At 31.3% G+C, this 4,869-nt stretch overlaps 1 long non-coding RNA gene across 1 annotated transcript; it reads left to right on the top strand.

The window, feature by feature from the left end:
- Positions 1-657: 657 nt before the first annotated feature.
- Positions 658-1,247, top strand: LOC146899371 (uncharacterized). Its single transcript, XR_015022702.1, has 2 exons — positions 658-778; positions 879-1,247. It is a non-coding gene; the product is annotated as an uncharacterized LOC146899371 (long non-coding RNA).
- The last annotated feature ends 3,622 nt before the right edge of the window (positions 1,248-4,869 follow it).

Below are 4,869 nucleotides of genomic sequence, written 5' to 3'. Positions count from 1 at the left end.
GCATCCAATGTGGAACATGTTAACATCTTTCTCTAAGCATGGGACTTTATGCTTCTGTGATCTACCACTAGAAACTACTTTTGTTTCCCCCACAAAGTTGAGCCGGACTATGATCTTGTCATTAGACCTTACGAGAGAGCCAACACAAATGAGCATGATACCACAACATCACCCAATATTTTAAATTAGACGAAATTCTAGCCCGTGCTTAGCACGGGTTTCCATACTAGTAAGAGTTGAATACAAAACAGCCAATAAGCATAATTGAAGGCAATTTACGTTAATATTAAAATCCGATAAAGCTAACACTTGATTTTTAACAAAGTCAACTTAAATCAATGGTATGTAAACTGTATTAAAACATGTCAACGGTCAAAAAAAAACATTCATTGTTATACCAATTAGCCAAGAGAGAGAAAAATGTACTCCATATAATACCATTTAAAGCCATTAAGAGAAAATAGAAGTTGACTAAGAGAACCGATCATGCCCACAAGTATTTTGCAAAAAATCAATTATGAAATATCATTTAATTGGTCATATGGAATAAAAATATTAAAGTTGACCATATGGAATAAAAATATAATATTAAAATCTTATTTTAGGGAAATATTAAAATCTTTGCATAGTTGATTCTCTGCACAATACAATAAATAGGCTCCTTATGCTTCTCACCTTTAACATAATATCAGTAAAGCTCCAAAGGATTGTTGTTTCATGGCAATCCATTCTCCAAAATCTTTCTACTTTTTTGCTGTGGTAATTCTAATATCTTCAAGTAAGTCTCTTAAACCATAGTGGTTCTAGTTAAATTATAAATGATATATTTCATCAACTTTTTAACTTCAATTTTTTTTAATTAATTTGTTGGTTTACAGTGGAATTCATAGCGGAAGGTCGACCATGCTCCCAATTTGTGGAATCTAGATGTCCTGACCATCAGAATTGTCTTTCAAATTGTAAATCCAAATTCAAAAATGTCTCTGGGTCATCATGCTCTTACTTCAACCAATGCACATGTTTTTTTGACGACAAAGATCAGCCACAACAGATTTGCATAAATGGATTTGGAACCTGCTCTGCTGAGTGCAATCTAGAATGTTGCAACTCAAAGTGTAAGAACAAATACGGTGGACCTCGTACTGGTGGAATATGTAACTCAAATGTACCTGGTCCGATTAAGTGTCTTTGTGTGTATTAATGAAATAAACCGTTATAAACATAATTATAATAATAACATTTATTTTATCTTTCAATAATAATAAAAAAAAAATATATTTCTTCAAAAAAAAAATAATAATAAAAATATTTTCTCTCAAAAATTAATAAAACTATTTATTCCTTTTTCCATTGTTTTCGTGTGATTGTATTCTAAAATTTAATAAACCATTTCACTTAATTTGAATTGAATTGAATTTGTACAATGAATTCGTACATCAGGACAAAGGACCTTCATCCGGTCCGTTTAGTCCTAAAAACCGCTCAACTATGGAATCGGGGTATGAACCGTAAAACCGGACAAAAACCGGAAGAACCGGTGGTTTGGTCGGTTCTAGAGGTTGAGCCGGTTTTTTCCATTGTCACACAGGTATGAAAATTGACTTTCTTCTATTCATTCACTCAAATTAGAGATGTCAAATGTGGATAGAAAAAGGAGAAGAGAGTGTGCGAAGAAGAAAAACAGAGATAACATGAAAAAGAAAGAAGAAGAGTCTGTTATTAAACGTTTGAACTTGAATGAGTGGTTTGCATAAAAAATGGGAGAGTAGTGTGAGTATGTATTACTCTTTTTTTTTTGGAGCAAAGTATGTATTACTCTTAGAACGTATATAACTGAGCATTAATTTAGAAACATTGGGCAGTGTTTAAATTTTAGTTGGAAAATGTTGAATTATTCATTCGTATTAATTGCAATGAATATTAATAAATATTCTACTAACAACCATTTTTGTTTTGGAAAGAACTATTACCAATAGTAGTAACCATTGATGAATAATGAATAATTTTGAATGAATTTTTTGACAGGTAGAATACCTTACATAATAATAATTTAATGTTAATTGCAGGTATTTTGAAGTTTTAATATTATATTTTTTTTATTGAATAATTATCTTATATTTTTAGTCTATTATTATATTTTATTTGATATAAAATATTACAAATTAATAAAAATGTATTATTTATTTACTACTGGTCCGTCCCCGGTCCGACCCCGGTTGAACCTTTAAACCCTGAACCCTTACTCACACCGGTTTAAGGTTTGGCCCGGTTTTAATTACCTTGAAAATATATGAGCAATATTCAATATTCGTTCCAAACAGTTGCCTCTAATTAAAAGTGCAAGTTTTTTTTATAAAATTTGTAATATTTTTTCTTCTAATTATTGTTTTTAAAATATATACTCCCTCCGTTCCTTTTTAAGTATCTTTTTAGGGTATTTTAATTGGTCATTTGATTGTTTTCAACTTATAATCCCTTCGTCACAAGTTTGTTATCTCTCTCTCTCTCTTTTTCCTTTCTCTTTGAGCCGTCACAAAAGCCCTAGTTTCTTCTCCTTCATCCACCAAAGAGGGGTGATTTAGGGTCAATTTTTGACCCAAAATCACCACTCTAACTCGTTTTTCTATTTCCCTTTTATTGAAATAAGTGATTTTCACATCTATTTCGTTTTATTTTGTGATTTCGTCGTCTTCGTGCGACGTTGGTTGTTCGTCATCTTTGTACGACGTTGTTTGTTTTTCTTGTTTCTCTCGGGTATTTGATCGCTCTGATTGTCGGATAAACTTCGATCCGGTGCAGATCCAATCAATGACTTTGGCGTCATCCACGTTGCGGATCCGGTAACTTGGTTATTCCGAAGATTTAAATATAGTCATATGTGTAGGCATTTGTACTTTTCCGTTTTATGCTATTAACATGAATGTTGTGAGCCTGTTCACAAATTCATCCTTTTTGTTTTTAGCGAATTTGCATCATATAGATGTACTCTTTCAATTTGAATGAATGAATATCTTTTATTTCGTAAAAAAAAAAGTGTCTTTTTAGGGTGAAATTTTCGTTCATATTTGACTGTATTTTTGGTATTTTAAATGTATGATTTGTCAATTGAGTTTAATTATAATACTCGACGGTGTAAAACTACTTTCACAGTCAACCAATTAAAATTATTCAATCACACACATCAGCATTTGTGTTAGAATTAGAAAAAATCACATAAAATATTCTCTGTTAACTTCCTCCCACATTTCCTATTCAATCACTTCCTCGTTTCAGATCTAGTTTCCATCTCTCTCACCTCCCACACCACCTCTTCCATTACATCCATGTCCGTAAGATAATTTTTTTTTCCTTCAGATTTAATGATTTTTCCCCTGTGAAGAAAACAACGCCTGAAAGATTAGAAGGGCATTAGACTGCATGTTTTTTAGCATAAATTTGGTCATAGTTATGAGTGACCACATATTTTTTTATGACTATGAACACCTGAGAATTATTTGTGAGTAGATTATGCATTGGCTCCAATTTTTTATGTGAAAAAATTAATATTTTTTGCGTTATTTTTTATATGGCTCCAATTCATGCAATGGCTATGAACATCATGAGAATTGTTTTCTTTAAAAAAAACATGAGAATTGTTTGTCAAATAATATGCCTTAATTTTGTATGTGCTTGAAACATTCCTAAATAAATAACAATTGTGGCCTGGATTTTAACAAACAATTAATGTTACAAGGTAAATGAAATCAATATGGATAAGTATTACATCTTTATAGAATGATGAATGGCCGTAGTTAATTTGTTGCCTTTATTTGTGCAATATCCTTTGTTTATTTCTCTACTAGTGCACCCTCACTTTTACTAGCATGCTAAATAGTGTTAGTATTTAATCATGAAAAGAGAAACAAATTGAAAATGAAGAGCTATATATCTAGGTTCATAGCGAGTGAAAAGAGAAAGAATTATGTTCTTCCCCCGGCAAAAAACGATCGCGCCCGGCTGAAATGTCGAAAATACCCCTGCGTTAGTTAAGTAACGCAAGTGTTAAAATACGCACATCTTAACATGTGATGCGCAACTTAACTCACGCGGGATTTAACGCTTGCGTGAGTTAATTCACGCTGGAAATTAACACTTGCTTAAGTTAACTCAACATTTGGAATTAACACTTGCGTGAGTTAACTCACACCGCGTTACTTAAGCGGCGCATGGGTAAATTGGTAATTTCAGCTGGGCACGAGTGTTTTGTGCTGGGTGAAAAGTAGAAATCATAGAGAAAGAGGTGAAGAAGAATGAGGACAAGAGTGAAAACTGAAGAAGGAAGAAGAATGAGGACAAAAGTGAAAAACTGAAGAAGGAATTGGAGAGAAGAAAAAAGCATTAATTGTTGTGCAAATGGACGAGAGATAACAAATGAAAAACATGGAAATAAGGCTTTTCTAAGAAAAGATTTGATTTGACTTTCTCTATTTTAGTATTTTTAACACATATGTTGATGTGTCTAATTAAATAATTTTAATTGGTTGATGTTGTAAAATTATTTTACACAGTTAGAGTATTCCAATTAAACTCTTTGTCAATTATACTCATGGTCAATTCCTCTTATCCTTTTAGTAAAACTAATTAATGTTATCTATTTGCAAAACAAAAGTTTGTTTTTTTATTAAATAAAGTTAGTTTTTTTAAACAAAGTATGTTTCTTGTCATCTTCAAATTTAAACAAAATTTTGTTACAAACAATGGTTCCAAGAAGATTAAACAAATTTAACAACGGTTACAAACATTTGTTAAAAATTTCAAGTGCATCGTAAAAGAACATATTTGAGAGAACAAAAATAAAAGACTCCATGAATGTTCAAAAGGAATAAAATT

This window comes from Medicago sativa, chromosome 8 (genome assembly GCF_051527215.1).
Source record: "Medicago sativa cultivar Bolivia chromosome 8, Bolivia_mono, whole genome shotgun sequence".
Lineage (NCBI taxonomy): Eukaryota > Viridiplantae > Streptophyta > Magnoliopsida > Fabales > Fabaceae > Medicago > Medicago sativa.
The sequence above is the reverse complement of the archived record's forward strand: the minus strand, read 5'-3'. Positions and strand labels throughout refer to the sequence as shown.